Source organism: Chiloscyllium plagiosum, unplaced genomic scaffold (assembly GCF_037043375.1).
Source record: "Chiloscyllium plagiosum isolate Xiang-an unplaced genomic scaffold, Cpla_swu_hap1 HiC_scaffold_13, whole genome shotgun sequence".
Lineage (NCBI taxonomy): Eukaryota > Metazoa > Chordata > Chondrichthyes > Orectolobiformes > Hemiscylliidae > Chiloscyllium > Chiloscyllium plagiosum.
The window spans coordinates 97,716,205-97,738,572 of NW_028270151.1; positions in this window are offsets into that span (position 1 = coordinate 97,716,205).

Below are 22,368 nucleotides of genomic sequence, written 5' to 3' on the forward strand. Positions count from 1 at the left end.
GGGACCCTGACTGAACAAGGAGCTGGTCAAAGAGCGGTGTCACCTCCTTCAACACGTCCTGCAGCATCACACCAGGAGGAGGGTGGTACTGCCAGTGGCTGTTAGGGTCACTGTTTCATTCAGCTTCTGTGATCCATAACTTTCCAGGCAGAACTAGATGACATATCCATCATTTCCCAGTATCTCAACATCAATGTCACCATTCGGTCATGGAGGATATATGTGGTGGATGAGGTAAATACATTGTTTCTCCCACAGCAGGGAGCTGCCGGATGTATCCAGTATAGTGGGATTCTCGATGGTGTACATGGCATCTGTAGAGTCCCCATGTCAATGGCGAGAGGTATAGGAACTGGAGGAGCTCTCTCTCTCTATTAATGTTACAGTGTACCCATGCACAGTACATCATGTTGGTGAATACCCACTGTCCTGGCAGCAGTCATGGCCTCTTCATTCAGAAGCAGTCAGCCATTCTATTTGCAGACTCTCCACCTTCTCTTGATAATTTAATCTCTTGCTTACCACAGAGACATCACCAAACCCAGCATCTGTATATCTGTTCCATCCTCCTGATCATTAATATAGATTGTAAATAGTTGAGAACCAAGTACTGGTTACTTTGTGACCCGGCTGGTTACGTTCTTTCTAACTGATTGAGACTGATTTATTCTGCGTGCCTGCTCCTTTATGATACGGTCTCCTTCCCCATTCCTGTGCAACACAGTCGAAGAGTTGAATAAGAACAAGGAGTATCTGTGAGGAATCCAACCCCTCGATGAGGTTGATGTCAACACGGCCTCTGTTCCACTTTCCTGTAATCTCTCCATCCTAAAACTCTAGTCTCTTGTTGTAGATTGCGCCACATGAAAAAATAATCCACTCCATATCTACACATTCAATTACTTTTAGCATTTTACAGACCTCAATGAGATCTCCTTTCATTCTTATAAACTGGAGAGTATAGGCCTAAACTGCTCAATTTATCTTCATATGACAAACACTTCAAATATGGAATCAATCTGATGAAGCTCTTCTGAATTGCCTCCAATGGAAATACCTCATTCTGCAGGACATCCAAACTGTACTCCAGTTGCAGCCTCACTAATGCCTTGCATAACTGCGCCAACACTCCCTACCTTTCAACTCTATCCTTTTATAAATAAACACTGAAATTATGCTTGCATTTCTCATTATTTGCAGAACACGCAGGCAGGTTTTCTGTGATATGCAAGCAGACACCCGGATCCCTCTACACCTAAACACTTTGAACTTTCTCTCCATTTAGATAATAATTTGTCTTTCTATTATACTGGCCAACTTGAATAGCCCCATATTTATTCACTTTAATTTTCCTTGCCAAATGTTGGCCTATTCACCCAGCCTATCCATATAGTTTTAAAATCTCTTGCATCATCATTCCGAAGTAATTTCCCACCAATGCTAGTGTCATCTGAAAATGTGGTATCGTATTTTCTATCCCATCAACCGAGTACAGTAATACCATCAATCGCAAATGGTTGAGGCATGAGTACTGAAATTAATGGCACCCCACAAATTGCATTTGCCAAAAGAAAATGACACATTTAATCCATCTGACTCAATTTTGTTGTTTAACCAATCCTCCATCCAAGATACTAAATTACTCCTAAACCCATGTTGTCGGATCGTACCACTTACTCTTTGGAGAAGCGACATATCCGATGCCTTCAGGAGGACCAAATATGTTCCATCTCCAGATTCCCACGCTCCACCTTGTTTATGACATCTTCAAATAACTCAAGCAAACAATTCAAACACGATTTAGCGTTCGTAAAACCATGTTGACTCTGATGGATTGTGGTTTAACTTTGCAAATGTCCTGAACAATGGACTCTAACAATTAGACTTAAATTACAATAGTTTATTGTTACACTTTAGTACCTAATGTATACCATTAATATATGTTCTTCCCTTTTGAAAGCCTTTACGTTTTCTTTGAAATTCTATTTAATGGGCACACGTTTTTAAGAGATCTGCTCCAATTGCTGTGTAAAGGGTATGTGTGGCTGAATGGACTCATCATCCTGCTGTTAAACAAATTCGATGGGCTGATGTCTTTCTGGTGTTCCTATGTTGTCATCTCCAAGGCCAGAATGACCTGCTCCTGTTCATGCTTTGGAGGATTGGGAGATTATGGAATCTTCCTGTTGCTGGGTAACATTTTGAGGGGCTGATGGGTCTTCTCATACTTCTCCATAACAGGTGGAAATACTGAACGGTCTCCTCATGAATCCCGAAGATGGGACCGAGGGATTGATTGGTCTTATCTTGTTCTCATACAACAGACACGTGTCTAAATTACCTTTTCCTTTTTCATGAAAGAAGTCTCAGATAGTTTTTATCCTTATCCAATTCCCTCGCAATAGGCTTGGTGGGTCTGAATGGCCTCCTGTTATCCCAGTGTAACAATCTCTAGTCACTGTGTGACCTTTTCCAGTTCCTATGTTACAGACTTCAGTAGGCTGAATGGACTGATCCTGTTGCTTTTTAACAGGATACTGATGCAGCATGGCCTACTGTTACAGGCTCGAGTGGCTGATTGGCCTCCTTCTGTAAATGTATGTCAGGCTCCAGGGGCTGACTCGCCTCGTCCTGTTTTGATCGAACAGGTTCGAAGGCCTGAATATCCTCCTGTTGTTCCTGTGTAACAGGCTGGAGAACGGAATGGTTCCTCCACTATCTTTGTTATTTGCTTCACATGTTGACTCCTTCTGTCATCTATGTTCAAATAAGATCATCTTTAATTTTTGTAAACTCCAATGGCTACTGGGTCAACTGGATCAGCCTTTCGTTATCAGGTAGCACCTTCATTGCAGTAATCATTTGAGGGAGCCATCTCTGAGCTGCTTCCAATATAACAACATATTTTCTTCATTGAAGAGATTAAATCTGTACACACTACTCCAGATGTGATCTCACTAAGAATCTGTACAGCAGCAGCAACATTTTACCAGCCTGCTGTAAGGTTCCCACCCAGGTTAGAGCTGTCTCAGCTCTCTGGGGGAATACAGAGCATTGTTGGAAGATCATTGTCCTTCTCTACTTCACCAGCATAACGGGAGATCTGGAGAAATTAAAGGTTGAGAAGATCATAAATGATGTGGCGAGATGATATCCACCATTCATCTCCCCAGAGCCCATGTTGCTCTGATTCCACAGAATCTAGTAAGGTGAGCGCCAAAAAGAGTAAGGAGGAGCAGGAGAATTGACGTTTTGGGCATAAGCCCTTCATCAGGAATGAGGCTTATGGGTCAAGAGGGCTGAGAGATAAATGAGAAGCGGGTGTGGCAGATGGAAGGTAGCTGGGATTGCGATAGGTAGATGAAGGTGGGGTTGAAAGTGATAGGTGATGAAGGGAGATAGAACGTCTCATCTACTGCATCCATTACACCCAATGTGGTCTTCTCTACATTGGCGAGGCAGGAGGTCAACTTGTGGATCATTTCAGAGAACATCTCTGGACAGCCACATTAAACAATTCCATCGCCTTGTGGCTGAGCACTTTAACTGCCCTTCCCACTCTGCCAAGGACATGAGGGTCCTGGGCCTGCTCCATCGCCAAACCCGAGCCACCAGAAGCCTGGAGGAAGAAAGTCTCCTCTTCTGCCTTGGGACCCTCCAACCACAGGGGATCATAGTGGATTTCCCCATTTCCCCATTTCCCTTAATCCCACCTTATCCCACTCCCACCTTCCAAGTCAGCACCGCCCTTTTGAATGTTCCTATATGTCCATCTTCCTTCCTATCAATCTGGGCCACCCTCCTCTCCGACTATCACTTTCAACCCCACCTTCATCTACCTTTTAGATGAAAGAAGGCAGGTTAGAAAAATGCCAAGTGTTGCAGTAAACCAGTGGATTCAGAGAAATGTAGGACCCAGCAAAGGATGACCAAGAAACTGAGAAGAAAATCAGAAAGAGAAAAAGCGTGCAAATGAAAGAAAAACATAAAGACTGCTAAAAAGCGTCTATCAATGCATGAAAAAAAAAATAAAAACCAGGTCAAATGTGGAACAGTTGGTGTGCGTTCAAGGTAATTTATTGCAGAGAACAGAGAAATCGCAGGGAAATGAAACAATTTATCTGTGTCTATCTTCATGGAAGAATGTCCAGAAATTCTTCCAGAAATACCAAGTGACCATGGGACTTGTGTAAGTAAAGTCTAAGACCATTCTTATCAGTGTTGGGATTATCTTTGAAAAGAAAGCTGGATTGAGTATTTATAAATCTGACAGACTAGATATACTTCATACAGGAATTTCAGAGGAAGCAGCGATAGACATGTTGATTGCATCGTGGATTTTCACTTTATGTTCAGTCACATTCCCGAAAGGCATTTAGAGAATCAGGATAAAGCAAAGGTTATAAATATTATCCAACAGTTTAAGAAAGGATGAATTTGGAGAATGGTGAACTACAGACCAGTTATCTTGTCATCCGCAGGCGGGTTGGACTCGATTACAAAGAACATGCTACTAGATATTTAGAAGGTAATAACGTACCTGGGGACTATGATAATGTACCGATGGAAGGAAAAGCAGAAGTGGCAAACATTTTTTGGAATGGTTTGAAGATGATCCTTGGAGACTTAGGCAATGAAGAACCTATGGGTAACGTGGAGTTGGATATTCAGGAGCTTTTTTTTAAGAACTCACACAGTAATCTCATAAGAAAAATTAGAGTGAGAGGTAACTATTGACCAGGTCACTATTGATGTACGAGTATTAGATCACTGTTAAGGAACATATGCAAATGGGAAAGTAAAAATTAGGTTTACATTCTTGTGAATGTAATTGGAATAGAAAGGATGTAGTGAACCAATCGCATCGAGTGTTGGTGAGACTAACATTAGAGTATTGTGTAACGTTCAGAGTCCCAATCTCAGAAAGAATAGACTGACTATAGAGGAACTGCAAATGGTATCATCCAGATTAATCCCTACGATGATTATCCAGATTAATCCCTAAAATGGCAAGATTGTCTGATGTGGAAACTCAGCCTGTGATCTCGACTTTCAAAACACAAGAGGTGATTGCAGAGAAACTTAGAAACATAGCGGGGACTGAATAACAGAGGGACATGGAGAAGTACAAGTAGGCGAGATATGGGAGAATCCCACGATATTCTACACGGACAAATAGAACAGAGTAATCAGCAAACAGTTAGTGTCCATTAGAAACCAAAGGGGCAATCTGTGTGGAGAAAATTGATGGATTGTTACATGAGACCTTCACAGCTATTTTACTTGGGAGAACGAGGATGCAGGTACAGAATTCAAAAAGATGGACTGGAAACTATTGAACAGATTGATGTAAAATATGAGCAGGGATTTGAGGCTTTGTTCTGTAAATAGGGAAGGAGAAAATCGAACTCCAATCAGAGTCACAAGGTTTGATCAGGGATAATCATCATGACTTTATCAGAAGGAAGTCACATCCAATGGATTTGATTGAATTAATTTGAGGAGGTCGATTCTTTAGTTTTATAGGAAGGCCTTTGACAAATTTCCACCGGGGAAACTGAAAAATAAACTAAAATCTCACAATAAGATGGATAACTTGCCAAGTTACAACGAAAATTGTCTTAGTAGCAGGAGACAGAGGGTGGTGGGAGAAGGCTGTTTGTGTGACTGGAGACCAGTGTCCCCTGGTGTACCACAGCGATCAGTGCTGTGTCCCTTATTGTTTGTGTTATTCATAAAAAAAAAATATAGATGTGAATGTGGAGGGGGCGAGGTGGAGAGTGGGGGAGGTGTGATAAGTAAATGTATGTTTGACATAAAGATTGGCTGGGTGGTTAGCAGTGAGGAGGAAGGCCTTAACTTGCAGGAAAATTCAGAAGGAATAGTCAGATGGGCAGATCAATGGGAGAACGAACCAGGCAGGAGAGGACTCAATGAATGGTAGCACACTGGGAACCTCAGAGTGTGCCTCTCCACATATCCCTGAATGTGACTGGACAGTTTAATGGACGAGTTAAGAATTGAACCTTGGGTGTTGTGTTTCCTAATCAGGGCGTAGATTATAAGAGCAATAAAGGGCTTTGGTTGGGCCAAAATGGAATACTGTATGTAGTTCTGGGAGCCACATTCCAGGAAGGATGTGATTGTACTGGAGAGGGTGCAGTGGTGATTCACCAGGATATTCCCTGGCATGGAGCATGAAGGATAACTTGTCAAGTTATCCTTCATATTGTAAGAGGTTACATTATTTTTCAGTTTCCCAGCTGGAAATTTGTCAAAGGCCTTTCTACAAAACTAAAAATCGACCTCCTCAAACTAAGTCAATCAAACCCATTACATATGCCTTCCTTCTGATAAAGACATGATGATTATCCCTGATCAAACCTTGTGACTCTGATTGGAGTTCAATTTTCCCCTTCCCTATTTTATCCAGTAGTTTTCTTAACAGTGATCTAATACTCGTACATCAATAGTTACCTGGTCTATCTCTCACACCCTTACTGTGAGCTGTTATCGTATTAGCAGTTCTCCAGTTCTCTGCCACCTCCCCTATGGTCAGATTCTAATTAAAATATTCAGTCAGGGTCTTTCCTCCCTTGATCCCAACAGCCGCCTGTGATACAACTCAGTCAGACATGGAGATTGGTTCAAGTATTTACAGAACAAAGCCTAAAATCCCTGCTCATATTTTACATCAATCTGTTCAATAGTTTCCGGTCCATATTTTTGAATTCTGTACCTGCATATCAGCTATGGAGAGAGGCTGGATAAGCTCGGGTTGTTTACTTTGGAGCAGAGAAAGCTGAGGAGGGAGTGATTCAGAAGGATAAGATTATGAGCGGCACGGACGGGGTGGATAGCCAGCAGCTGTTCCTTTAAGTGAGAGGGTCAAGAACAAAGGAGCACAATTTTAAAGCGAAACGTTTGAGGTTAAGAGAGGATTTAAACATTTGTTCACCTAGAGCGTGTTGTGTTCTGGGATTATTTCCTGAGAGGGGAATTATCACGAGTAACCTCACAATCACTAGAAAGTACTTGGACGAGCAATTGGAAGTGTCACAACATTCCAGGCTATGGGCCTGTTGTAGGAAAGTGGGACTAATATAGACCGTGTTGTATTTCTGTTGGCACAGAGTCTATGCTCCTGTGAGTGTATGGTTTGGATGGTCAATTATTGAGCAGTTTAAGGCAGGAATTGATGAGTTTCTGAAGAGTATATTCACAAGGATTATAAGAGTGAACGGTAATAACTCGTTAAATTATGTCAATGTGAGGAAAATAGAAAACAAGTGCAGTTTCCATACAGTTTGACACCAGACAATGGAGAATGGGGAACAGGGAAATGGCAGAACTATGAAGCCAGTACTTCACTTCTGTCTTCGCAGAAGTTTCAAACAATACAAAGAAAACCAAGTCTGGTGTGGGAAAATGACAGAGTACATGGAACATAGAACATAGTAAGTAAACGGATTCGGAGAAATTATTGAGCCTGAAAGTAATGGTCATAGACAACACTAACATAGATTTATGAAATGGCAATTATGTTTGAGAAACAGACTGGGAGACAAATGAAAGAGAAGCAATAGATGCAAAACATTTTGAGTTTTAGAAACGTTTTGGTAAATCTCCATGCCTAGTTTGCAAAATCAAATCTGAGTGGATTGGGGTTAATATATGGCCATATTTCAAGAATGGGACAGCTGGCAGGAAATAGTGAATTGAAATACACAGACTCGTCAAGCAACAACCTGACATTGTCTGTAAGGTATGATTCTGCGAGTATGACTATATCCCAGACTCCCTATCACCTTCCCCGAAATCTCCTGTCTCATCAGCAGGACGGAAATAGCAGAAGTTGTGGCACAGTGGGATACAGTTGGAAGGGAATTGCTTTTGGAATCCTCAACAGTGACTCCGTATCCCATGAAGTCTCATTGTGTTATTTTACACATGGGAAAGGAAACCTCCTGCTGATTACCATGTACCAGCCTCTCTTAACTGATGAATCAGTACTCCTGCATGCTGATCAACACTTGGAGGAAGCACTGAGGGTAGCACGGACGCAAGATGTACTCTGGGTGGAGGATTTCAATGTCCACCTCCAAGAGCATCTCAGCTATAGCATTACTGATCGGGCTGGCCGGGTCCTAAAGGATATAACTGCTAGACTGGCTCTACGGCAGGTGGTGAAGGAACCAACAAGAGGAAAATACATACTTGAGCACAGCCTTACTAATCTGCCAGTTGCAGAAGTATCTGTCCATGACAGTATCGGTAGGAGTGACCAACGCATAGTCATTGTGGAGACAAAGTCACACCTGCATAGTGAAAATAGCCTCCACCATTGTGGGTGGTACTATCACGGTGCTAAATAGGGCAGATTTCAAACAGTTCTAGCAACTCAAGTATTGCTGCCCATGAGGTGCTGTGGGTCATCTATAGCAGCAGAATTGTACACCCACAGAACTTCATGGCCTGGCATATCTCACTCACAACAATTGCCATCAATCCAGAGGATCAAAATTGGTTCAATAGAGTGTGCAGGATGGCAGCAGCAGCACCAGCCATACCTGACAATGAGCTGTCAGCCTGTTGATGCCACCAAACAGGACATTTGTGCGCCAAACAGCATAAGCATGAAGTGATAGACAGAGCTAAGTGATCCCTCAAGCAAAGGATCAGATCTAAGCTCTGCAGTCCTTCCACATCCAGTCGAGAAACGTTGGGGACAATTAAACAATTCACTGGAGGAAGAGATTCCACAAATTACCCCTTCCTCCATGATGGAAGAGCCCAGCACTTCAGTGTATACTATAAGGCTGATGCATTCTCAACAATCTGCAGTCAGAAATGCTGAGTGGATGATCCATCTCAGCCTCCTCCAGTGGTCCGCAGCGATTCAGTTACCAGTCATCAACCAATTCGATTCATGTCCATGCGATATCCAGAAACGGTTGGATATACTGGATACTCCATAGGGTCCATACTCTGACAGTCTTCTGGCAATAGTACTGAAAACTTGTGCTCCATAACTTGTCTCTCCCGTAGCCAAACTGTTTCAATACAGTTACAACAATGGCTTTTCCCATTATGTGGAAAATTACCCCAAGTATCTCCTGTATATAAAAAGCAGAACAACTCCAATCCGGCCAATTACCACCCCAACAGTCTACTCTCGATCACCAGTAAAGTGGTGGAAGGTCTCAGCGCTTTTAAGCAGCACCTGCTCAGCAATACTCTGGTCAATGACGCCCAATTGGGCTCCACCAGGACCACTCAGCTCCTGACCTCATTACCGTGGTTCAAACATGGACAAAAGAGCTGAATTCCAGAGGTGGGGTGAGAGTGACAGCCCTTTAAGTCAAGACTGCATTCGATCCTGTGTGGTATCAAGGGGCCTTAGCAATACTGGAATCAATGGGTATCAGAGGTAAACTCCCTGCTGGTTAGATTCATACCTGACACGTAGGAAGATGGAGAAAGTGAGGTCTGCAGATGCTGGAGATCAGAGCTGAAAATGTGTTGCTGGAAAAGCGCAGCAGGTCAGGCAGCATCCAGGGAACAGGAGAATCGACGTTTCGGGCATAATCCCTTCTTCAGGAATGTGGTCACGGTTGATGAAGGTCAGTCAACTCAGTTCCAAGTCTGTAGGAGTCCCTCGAGCAGTGACCGAAAACTTCTTCAGGGCTGCTTCATCAATGAGCTTCCCTCCATTTTAAGGTCAGAAGTGGGGATGTTCGCCAATGATTGTACAATGTTCTGCAACATTTGAGGCTCCTCAGATACTGAAGCAGTCCATGTTCAAATGCGACAAGATCTGGACAGTATCCAGGCTGACACGTGGCAAGTAATATGCAGGCCACACAAATGCCAGACCGATACAATCACCAATAAAATACAATCTAACCTGCCCCTTGGTATTCAATGGTGTTACTATCACTGAATTCCCCAGCATCAAAGTCCTGGTGGGTAATCATTGCGCAGAAACTCACTGGACTCGCCACATAAACACAGTAACTACAAGAGCAGGTCAGAAGCTCGGAATACTGCGGCGAGTAACTCACATCCTGACTTCCAAAAGTCTGCCCATCATCGACAATGCATAAGTCAGAAGTGTGATAGAAGACTACCAATTTGCCTGGATGAGTGCAGCCCCAACAACACTCAAGAAGCTTTATACCATCCAGGACAAGGCAACCAGTTTGACGGTCCCTTCATCCACAATGCTCCACCATCAACGCTCAGCAGCAGCAGTAGTATTTTACTATCGACATGCTGCAATGAAATGATTCACCAAAGATCCTCAGAAACCATCTTCCCAACTCACGACCACGTCTATCTAGAAAGACAAGGACTGCAGATATATGGAAATACTATCATCTTCAGGTTCCCCTCCAAGCTATTCACCATCCTGACTTGGAAATATATCACCGCTCCTTCACAGTCACTGGGTCAGAATCCTGGAATTCCCTCCATCGTGTCTTTGGAGGTCAACCACAGCATATGGACACCAGCGTTCAAGAAGGCAGCGCGCCACCACCTTCTCAAAGGCAACTAGGGATAGGTAATAAATGCTGGCCCTGCCAGTGTCACCAAGATTCACGAATTAAATAAATAGAAATTAACAGAGGAAGTTTGCTGAGTTGTCACAGGGATCGGTGCTTGGGGCCCAGCTGTTCACAATGCATTTTAAACATTTGGTTGCTGGAATCAGATACAATATATCCCAGCCTGCTGACAGCACTAACGGATGTGGGATTGTGAGTGGGTGAGGAACTTGTGAAAACGCACCGAGAAGACTAAGACAAGTGGAGTGAATGGGTAAATACGTGACAGTTGGAGAACAATGTGGATAGAGGTGACAGTGTGCCCTTTGGTGGAAAGATAAATTGGCAGCCTACCATTTAAAAATGATTGTTTGAAACATGTTGATTTACAAAGGTACGTATGCTCCTTTTTGTTGTTTCCTTCTGCATAAATCTCTGAGGTCCCTGCAGCGCAGTGAGTTCTGCAACCACATGTCAATACTGGGCATGGCATTGGCACGCTGACTAGTATACATAGACCCACTTAAATGGGTAGCTGTAACATTGAAGAAGATCTGATCTCCCTGTACACCAGTCGCTGAAAGCGATATTGCAGAAACAGAAAGCAGTGAGGAAGAGAAAGAGTTTGTTGACCTTTATTTCAGGAGCATGTGAGTCCAGGAGAAAGGGTGTCTTACTGCAGCTGTCCAGTGCCTTGGGGAGATATCATCTCGAACATTGTCCAGTTTTGTGTGCAGTTTTGGTCTCCTTACATAATAAAGGACCAACCTGAATTTGAGGGAGAGCAGTGAAGGATGACCAGACTGATCTCTGGGATGGCGGGCTTCTTGTGGGAGTGTATTCTCTGGGGTGACTGGTCCTGTATTCCATGGGCTTTAGGAAAACGAGTGGAGAACTCAGTGAAATATACAAAACTCTGACAGGGTGAGTCAGATTGGAAGCAGGGATGATAATTCCCCTGGCTGGGACGTCTAAACCAAGGGGCCACAGTATTAGGCACAGGCAGTCACTCTGCATTGGGATGATAATAAATGTCTGCTCTCACTGACTGGTGAACATGGGGAATTCGCTCGCACCTGGAAACCAAAACACTGATTATAAATAAGGATTTAGATACAGTAAAGGGATGGTGGGAGAGCCGGTGTACGGTGTGGAAATGAAAGGTTAACCATCATTACATTGAATTGGTTAGCAAACTCGATGGACCCAACGTACTACTGCACTTCCTATTTTATAGTTTCCCAAGGTTACTCACATTAAGGGATATGTATATCATGTAGGGTAAGTGCATTGAGGAGATTCTTTCCATGAAATAGAATGGGGGAGGCTCAATGTGTTGTATGACCTACTCCTTTCCTGATGTTTTTGTGCAGTCAGTGGGAAAGCTCTGTAAATGTTGTGACAAGCTCTCAGATGTTAGAAAGAAGGTCTCTACAGGGTCGACAGGACTGTGTTCCCATTCCCTTTTTCATACTGATGATAAGGCCGGATGTTCTGTCCGGTTTCATCTTTTCAGACCGCGGAGTAGTTAGATACAAATGAGTGCCTTGCTTGGCCGTTTCAGAGATCACTGAAATGCTCATCACATGTCAGGTTCTTTGGAGTCACTTTTAGGCCAGCCCAGGGAATCACGGGAGATTCACTTCGTAAAAGTATATTGGAGAAGAAAATTCTGTTTACAATCCATATTGGCTTCAAGGTCACTGTTACTGACCCCAGATTTTAGATCTCTATATTATATTAATTGTTTTTGACTTCCACCAGCTGCCAGAGCGCTAGCCTGGTCCGGATTAGTAATCCAGTGACATTTCCACAACAGCACCATCTTCACATGGAGACATATCGGAAACCACACTGAGCAGTTTATTTCTGTGCTGCTTGACAGCTCTATCAGAGAGAACTCCCACCAATTTGCCTGTCGTGATGGGAATGAGGGGGTGGTAATTTGTCGTCTGTAATTATTCCCCGTTTAGGGGACGGGACATAGCTGAGTAATTTTCCACATTGCCAGGGAGATGTCAGAGTTGAGCTGGAATGAAACAGCTTCCCAAAGGACACGGTTTGTTGTGCAGCACAAGTCCTGTTGCAGGAATGGGGTCAGGGCCCATTGCCTTTGCCGTATCTATTATGTTCAGCTGTTTCTTCATTTGACATGCAGCAAATCGAATTAATTAAAGACTGGCATCTGTGATTTTGTGGACATCATGATGAGGGTGAGGTATCTCATCGACTCAACACTTCTGGCAGAGGATGGTGCAGATAAAACATCCTTCTCTTTTACACTGATGTGCAGGTCTGTTCCATTATTTAGGATGGGAATGTTTATGAAGTCCTCTCCTCCAGTCATTTATTTAACTGTCTATCACCATTTATGACTGAATGTGGCACGACTCCAGGGCTTCAATCAGATCTTTTGGTCAAGTCCGGTAGCTTTAATGATTAAGGTTCATGTGATTCTGACTTTGATATGTTCACCCACACTCGTCACTGAGCCATAGATGGTGTTGATGGTAATGGTAGACTGAAGTGTTATCCTGGCAAAAAGTTACAAGTTGTGGTTGAATGCAGGTCTGGTTCTCCTGCTGCTGTGGTCTACAGCACTACATGAAAACGCAGTTTCCAGCTGCAATATCTGCAAGGCAATTCTGCTGTCTGTTCCCCAATTCTCACTGAGACCCATTCAGCCATCAGCCCTGCACTCAGTGCCCTAACCTGGTTTCTGATGTGTTAATACTTTAATTTTCAAACTCTCATCCTGCTGAGGATCTCTCTCACCTGGTCTTGATTCCAATCTGACACATTCCACAAAAGCATTTAACTGATCTTAATCCAAATGTTTAATTCACTTGAATCTATCTCCTTGAGTAATACCAACTTCTTTGTTTAACTTGAATGTCTTTCCCTCTGTTTCTCTCCCTGACCATGGCTAAAAGCTCTGTACTGTCAATGATGCCAGCCTTATGTAGTTTCAGAGCAAATTAATTCTCTGGATTCCCAATGATCTTCACCACATTGTATGCTTCCTCTTTTAATTTGATGGCGTATCACTCATGGCTGCCTTGTCCTCCCAAGAGTATGTTTCATCTTCTTGGTTTGAATGTCTGGTTATATCTTCCACATTATCCCCAGAAACTCCTCCCTTTGCTGCTATATGGTCTTTCCTGCTCAGCTCCCCTTCCAAGTAACTCTGGTCAGCTCCTCCCTCATGTCTTTATAGTTACATTGCTCAATTATAATCACATTACAACGAGAGCAGAGCAATAGATATAAACCGAAAGAAGGCGTTTTGAGAGATGGGACACAACGAATAATTGGTAGATTTCTTAAGTAGATACAAAGGGAGAACAAGAAAGAGGATATAGATATGGAACTGTGGAAATGAGAAAACTACATTATCGAAAGAAGTAGATGTACTTCCCTCAATGTTTTGGCAATGCCTGTGTGCTGTGGTCCTTTGTACAATGCATATACAACAGAGCAATATTTTCAAATGCTGGGTCTGATGCCAGAACATTTATCTCCAATAATATGACAGACACTAGTTTTGGAAAGAACACATCAGGCCAATATATTTTATTCCTGGTAGAAAGTGGATTAACTGAAATAAGTTGGGACACCAGAAGCAAGAATTTGTAACACATATCATGATAAGAATGAAAGATTAGAGTTGGGAATCCCAGAAAAGTGGGAATGTTGAGAGGAGGGGAACGTATCACTTCAGATGAGGATCAAATAATGTTTTAATGCTTTGTAAAGTTTATACATCATGTGCATCATTTTTCGTTAACTGTGTCTCCGTTGTTCATTCAGAATGTGTTGTACACATATGAACAATCTTCCTTATCTGAACACACACTGATTAAACAGTATATATAAAATCATTTTTCCTCCATTTCAGACTGTCCTGTTGTCGTGCGAGCAGGGCATATGAACACCAACTGGCCACCAAAAGACATGACCCACTATCACTAGTTTCCATACATGCAGACAAAGAACGACACCACGTTGACTGTGACAACACATGCATCCTAGGACAAAGCCACGCACGAAAGTTCTTTGAGGCATGACATTCTAGCCAGAGGTACATCAATAAACACATCAATTTAGATCCAATCTACCTTCCCTTGAAATAAAGAACTGTAAATTACATCACCCACCTTAAGAAACTAAGACCTATAAATTGAGAGACGGGACATACCACCAGTGCGTCACTGGAGAATCTAACTGATGATGTTCCCTAGTCATGGTGATGAAACATCCGAAAACAAACCGTCAAACTCAGCAAGTTAACATACATACTTACAAATTGTTATTTTTCTCTTAATAGTGGAATTTTGCCACTACTTTGTCACTCATGTTTTTACAGATTACGAGGTGAGGTAAGCTTTTCTGGGTTTGTGGTGTTAATTAACAGGGGAGTTCGATATCGACATCATAACGGTTTGAAGGCATTGTCGCATGGTATTCGGAGAGATTTGAACAGATTTGGGGTACAAAAGGTCCCAGCAGATTCCATCACTCGGCAGTTAGTGACCCAGATCTTCAAATAAAACAGGTGAGAAAATTCACTTAATTTTGTTTGCTTGTGGTTGGCTAAATTTAAAGAAATTGCTTTTAACATTGCTAAAGAGGTTCTGAAGTTTGAAGATGGTACCCAACTTTGCCAAGGAAGTGTAGAAAGACAAAGCAAGGGCATACTTTTAGAATTAACGTGTAGATTAGAATTGGGTTTCACCAGGGACAAAAGGAAAGCTGCAATTATAATGGAGTTGGTCAAGCACTTTGGTATATAAGAGAAGCAGGCAACTGCAGTCGAGTTAGAAAAAACCTAAATTGCAAATATGGCAACTGGAATTAGAAGATAAAGAGAGAGAGAGAGAAGATAGAGAAAGAGAAAGAGAGGAAAAAGGAAGAGAGGGAGAATTTGAAATTCTGAAGTTTGGAATTAGATAAGAAAGTTAAATTAGCAGGATGAAGATGAAGGGAGAACGTAGGGATGGATACAGTATGTTAATATATTGCCATATTTAGGTGAGAAAAATGCCAAAACCTTTTTTATTTCATTTGCAAAATTATCTCGGCAGATGACATGTCCAGGGAACCTGTGGGTAATGCTAGTTCAGACTAAGATGGTTGGCACAGTTTGAGAGGTATGTGCAGTGTTGTTACATAAAGGAGCAAAAGTTTATGCAGATGTCAAACAGGCTATTTTGAGTGCTTATGAATTGGTACGAGGAGAATATAGACAGCGGTTCAGAAATATCGAGACAGGACCAGCTCAGACTTATATTGAGTTTGAATTAACCACAGTCATTTTGATAAATGGTTGCAGGCCTTAAAAATGGACAATATCTGTGCAGCCCGATGGGAGATTATTTTGCTGGACGAGTTTAAAGACTCACTTTCCAGACATGGTAAGAATTCATGTGAATGAACAGGAAGTTCAAGAAGTGAGAAGCACAGCAGAAATGGCAGTTAAGTATGCATTGGTGCATGAGATGAAATTTAAATTCTGGGAAGATTTTCATCCTGTGAGGGAAAGAAATTGAGAGAATGGGAGATCTTACACTAAAAAAACTTAAAATAAAGCACACTGGCAATAGTTTACCACAGGTGGATAAAAAAGCCCAAAGAGTTTGAAAGGAAGTGAAAGGCCTCAGCTGTTCACACTATAACGTAGTGGAACACATAAAAATATAGTGTCGATGGTTTAAGAAGGGCACTGGGAAAAGTTGTTTTCACTGCAGTAAGCTGCGACACATATGCTGGGTATTGAAGGAAAACACTTTGGAAAAAGATGTGGTAAAGGAAGTTAGTGAACCTGATAAAGGAGACCCCAAGTCGAGCAGAGGAGCTGCAGGAGAGTGCACAGCCGAGGCAGGGGCTGTGTATGGAGTCAGTGCCTGATCTCTATAAACAGTCAACCTCTATCGATAAACCTTACTAAGAAAAAATGGGGTGTGGGGGTAGGACAAGAAGTTATCATTAGGCAAGCTACGGGATCTGTTCAGTATCTAATAGTTGAGAAGTGAGGAGCCGGAAAGGCACAACAGATCAGGCAGCATCCGAAGAGCAGGACAATCAACATATTAGACATACACCCATCGTCAGGAATGTGGCGGTGGGGACAAAGGGGCTGAAAGATAAATAGGAGGGTAGGAGCTGGGCTGGCGGGAGGGTCACTGGGAGGGGGAAAGGAATATGTAGTTGGCAGTGATATTGATATGTCGGAGGGGAACGTGGAGTGGATAGATGGGAAGAAAGATAGACAGTTAGAACAGTTCAAGAAGGCAGTGCTAAGTTGAACGATGGATCTGGAATGAGGTTGGGGGAGGAGCGATTTGGAAATTGGTGAAGTCAACGTTGATGACGTACAATCTGAGGACCCAGCTGTCCTACCACCTATCTACTTCACCCTCCTCTCTGAACTATCACCATCAGACACCACCTACATATACCTATCGCCTTCCAGGCTACCTTCCACCCAGCTCCACCCCATCCTCCTAGTTAATTCTCAGCCCCTTCCCCCTTCCTTACCTCCCACTTTCCTGATGAAGGACTTGTGCCTGAAACGTCAACTCTCCTGCCCTTCGGATGCTACCGACCTGCTGTGCTTTTCCAGCCCCACACTTTACAACTTTGATCTCCAGCATCTGCAGTCCTCGCTTTCCCTCAGTCTCTCATAGTAAGAGATGGAAGTATTTTCATTCTTTCTGACATGTTACTCAACAGCGTGATAATTTGTGAAATGGGGAGAGGAATTAAGCATTCTCTTGTGTAACATTAAGTTGGAGTGCCAAATCAAGGTTGGGGAAGTAACAGTGAGATTGAGTGACAGGGTGTCAGTTCCAGGAATACAGTTTGTTCTTGGGAATGATTTAGCAGGATCCAAGGTGGGAGAGGCACCCCTTGTGGTGGAGAATTCAAAGTAAGACTAGGAAACTGGGGAATTAAAAGTGAAAATACTCAGGGAGTTTTCCAGACAGTGTAGTAACAAGATCCCACTGTCATAAGTTACAACAGGAAGGAAATCCGAAAGAAAAAGCCCAAGGAGTTGATGCACGGAAGACTCAGGCTAAAGCATTTCTAGTGGCTGGAATGCACAAGGACATGGTTAATTTTTGTTGTCGATGTCATACATGCCAAATGGAAGGTAAGTCACGGACAGTAATAAAACTAGCACCTTTTTTGCCAATTCCTGTATTCGAAGAACCTTTCACGTGGGTTATGATTGATTGTGGAGCTCTTCTTTCTAAAATAAAAGTGGAAACCAATATCTGCTGATCATAATGGATGTGTCTACCCGATTTCCAGGGATAATTCCATTATAGTATGTTAAGGCAAAAGGGAGGTGGATGAGTAGGTAGCTTTCTTTACTCACTGTGGGCTATGCAATGTGATTCAGTCAGACCAAGGGTCTCATTACTGATCAGCTGTTTAAGGACGTCATGGATAGCTTTGGCCGACAGCAGTCTGAATCAAGTGCGTCCCATCCCGAAACGCAGGAAGCCTTGGAAAGTTGGCATAAGATGCTGAAGAAAATATTAACTGCGTACTGTCAGAATTATCCGAATGACTGGAATAAAGGCGTCTCATTATATTGTTTGCCATTAGAGATGCCCCAAATGAACCTACTCACTTTGCTTCCTTTGAGTTAATATTCGTACATGAAGTGAGAGGTCTTTTGAAATTAATTAAATATAAATTGACAGGACCGAAGTTGGAGATGTCACACTTGGATTATGTATGTGAGGTAAAGGAGAGATTAGTTGGAGTAGGTGATTTAGCTAAACAGCACATGAAGAGGGCACAGTATGGAATGAAGCAGGTGGCAGATAAAAACTCTGAAACTTTTATGATTTCCCGTGGGGATGACGCATTAGCATTGCCACCAGTGGTAGTAAATCCCTTCAAAGCCAGGTTTAGTGGCCCCTTTCAAATTAAAAAAAAAATGAGTCAGTTAAACTATCTGATAAAGACACCGGATATGGAAAAAAACGTTAAAGAATGTCTTGTGAATGAGTAATGCTCCATAGACATTGAAGAGAGTTGTGACCAGGTGAACAAATTGTGCAGTGTATCTGTATGATGTAGTGGTCTTTAGCAAGTGATTAAAAGCTCACATGTTACAGATGGCAGAGCATGTTGAATGATTACAAGAAGCAAACTTGGTAATAAACTTAAAGAAAACAGAATTCGCGAAGCCAGAGGTGATGTTCTTAGCACATTACATTGGCCATGGAAGGTTGACCCCATGGAACACAAAGACGAAGAGTTTGAGGAATTTCCACCACTATACTCGAAGAAAGAGGCGGTTCGATTTTTGGAACTGAGTGGACTCTATCGGAAGTTTGTTGCAAACTTCAGCAGCGTATTGGCACCATTGCTGGATTGATTGAAGAAGAATTGTGGTGGACAGAACAATTCCAGGAGGCATTTGAGAATTTTAAAGCAGGATTAATCACCTCACCAGTTTTAGCCGCACCTAATATTTTGAAAACCTTTGAAAATTGTATTTGATACCAAGGATATAGGGCTCGGAGATGTATTGATACAGAAAGATGATGATGGAATTGAATGGGCAATTAGCTACTTGTCGAAAAACTCAATATCCACAAGAAAAGAATACCAAATTTCCATTATTCAAAAAGAATGATTAAGTTTTGCACCGGACTGACAATATTTTAATATTTATATGACAAACAAATTGTCGGAGATGATTGTGGATAACGACAAACCTCCCGCATTTTTTGAATATTTAAAATATGAGAGCATTTCATTGGAGTCTTATCTTACCGACTTTAAACTTACAAAATGTACATGCTGTGAGTCCTAAAATGTGATAGCAGATGTGTTATCACAGATTTAAAGGAAAAAGTTTAGATAAGATTTGACTAACTCCAGGGTTATATATGTGTGCATAATTAATATGAATAGTACAGCTGAGATTAATACTTTTGCAATTCATAATAATGGGATTAAAAATTAGAGAAAAAGAAATGAAGCTATCTTTTCATTCTGCTGGTTCATGCTTTTTCTGAAGGGGACAGGTGTTATGAAGCGAAAAGCATGTCCGGCCACTTTAAGACAGAACGGGTTTTGCTGAATAGAAAGTACAGTCACTGGTGCCAGCTAAAGGTCACACTGTTCCACCTGTCACCATTAGCTGGATAATAGATACCTGAGTTTTGGTTGCTGTTTTGACAACAATTCAAATACAACCAAAGAGTTGAAATAACGCTGAGGTTACCAGAAGCCAACGGTATTTGAATATTATTGTTTGGACAGCTGGAAAGCAATCGAATTATGAGAATTATTGTATCATGGGAAGTATGTAAACCCAGCATTTTGAAATGAGATGGAGAGCTACTGCCACCCAACAGCAGAGTAACTGCTGTAGAGCAGGATTGCTAACTGGCCATCTTAAACACTTTCTATGAAAGATACATGTCCATGCAAAAAGCTACTTGTAAATAAAAAAATGACTCAGGGAGATCAGAGGCTGGAAGAGTGAACACAGTGGGGAAGATGGATTCTATGTGGTCTTGAGATTGTAATGCTTAATATGTGGGTCATTGGACTAGCATATTTTTACAGAGTTGGAGTCAGATAGTAAGTAGCTAAGAAAAGAGGGGTTTGTATTTGTGAATAGTTGTTGTTGAGTGTTCACTCTTAAAGATAAGAAACGAACTTGTTATTTTTTGTTTAAATCCTGGAATGCAGGAGATCTGTGTCGATCATATTTTAACAGATTACGAGGTGAGGTGAGCTTTTCTGGGTGTTTGGTTTTCATGAACAGAAGGGTTCGACTCTACCTTGTAAAAGTCCATCCACGCTAATCCAATTTCCCTGCAGTTGGACCATATTATTCCAGCCCTTTCCTATTCACATATTTATCCAAGTGCTTGTGAAATGTTGTTAATGTACCCCCTTCAACGACATCTGCTGGCAGCTCATCCACGTACCATCCTCTGTGTAAAGACGTGCCCCCTCATGTTCCCTTTTATTCCTTCCCCTTTAATATTAAACTGATCCCCTCTAATCCTCGATTCCATACACCTTGGAAAAATACTGAGAGCATTCACCCTATCCATATCCCTTGTGATCTTATACAGCTAAAGAAAATGTCCTAGCTTGTCCAACCTCTTCCTATAACTCAGACCATTGGGTCCTGGTAACGTCTTTGTAAATTTCTACTGTACTCTTTCTAATTTAATAACATCCTCCCTATAACAAGGTGACAAAACTGAACACAATGCTCCAAGTGCGGCCTTACCAAAATCCTGTGTAACTGCAACATAAGTTCCCAACTTCAATACTCAATATCCTGCCTAATGAAGGCCAATGTCCCAAAAGCTTTCTTCATTGCCCTATTTACCTGTGACTGTACTCTTAGAGAACCGTGTGCACCTGAACACCAAGTCTCTCTGCCCACTGCAACCCTTAAGATCCTCCCATTCACCATGAAACTCCTACCTTGATTTGAGTTTCCAAAATGCAAGACCTCACACATCTATATTAAATTCCATTTGCCATTTCCTTGCCCACTTCCCCACCTGATTAAGGTCCTGCTGCAATTTCTGATAAACTTCTTCAGTGATCATGCTCCCACTTACTTTAGTGTCATCTCCAAACTTGCTAATCATACCTTGTACATTCTCAACCAAATCATAAGTAACAAACAGCAATGGACCGAGCCTCCGGTCTGACAAACATCCTTCCACTCAACCTTCTGCTTCCTACCATCAATCCAACTGTGTATCCAATTGGCCAGTTTCCCCAGCATTCCAAGTTTTGTCACCTTCCTGAGAAGCCTGCCATGTGGAATCTTTTGAAAGACCATACTGAAATCCATAGATACTACACCTACCGCTCTGTCCTCATCAACCTTCCTGGTCACTTCATCAAAGACCTCTAACAAATTTGGGAAGCATGTTCTCCCACTCACAAGTCTATGCTAGATGCTCTGAATTAAAACCTGTGTAAATAATGGGTGCAGTCAATGGCATGCTATCCTTCATTGTATGATGATTCGAGTACATAAAAAAGCCATCTTCCTGCTGTTGTAGATCGTTGCTGAGAGCGCATTTGGGGCACTGTCTGCAGAGTTGATCTCCTTTGTAGGGAATGATCTCCTTACCACAGACACGGATGATGGTAACGTGACGATAGAATGAAGAAGCTGAGTGTTTAATCGATAGAGCTGTGAGTGACGAAGAAATGGCGATGCTGAAACACGAGGAGTGGCAGTGATCACTTATTTCCAAAACAGACATTGATAGGGTGAGAAATTTCATACTTTACCCAGGATTGATTGGTTTGATTTATTGGCACATGTACCTCAGTACAGGGAAACACTTTATTTATGAGCAGTGGAGGCAGATAATAGTAAGCATGGCCAGACAGATCATAGGGTGGAAATAGACTTGGACAGAGTAAGGCATACAGGTTACACTGCACAGGACAAGCACTCGACAAGATCAACATGAATACGATCAGCATTATTTGAACTGAGAGATTCCATTCATCAGTCTAACGTGGCTTTCCTAATAGTTTCTATGCCTTAATTAACTCTCCCCACATTACTGTGCAGTCAGTGTGTGAACCAGTACTGAACGTCATATTGTTCACAATCCCCAACAGCAGCCACAATACCTTCATTCTGAAACAGGTAGCTATTCCCACCAGCATCTGCCCTGCATCGAGAACACCAGGCTGGCTTCTAGGAGATGAAAGATGCCTTCTTGAGACTTCACACAAGACGTATGGCTTCCCTTCTCAACACTAGAAAACCATGTTAAAGTCCCACGTGTGTATCATG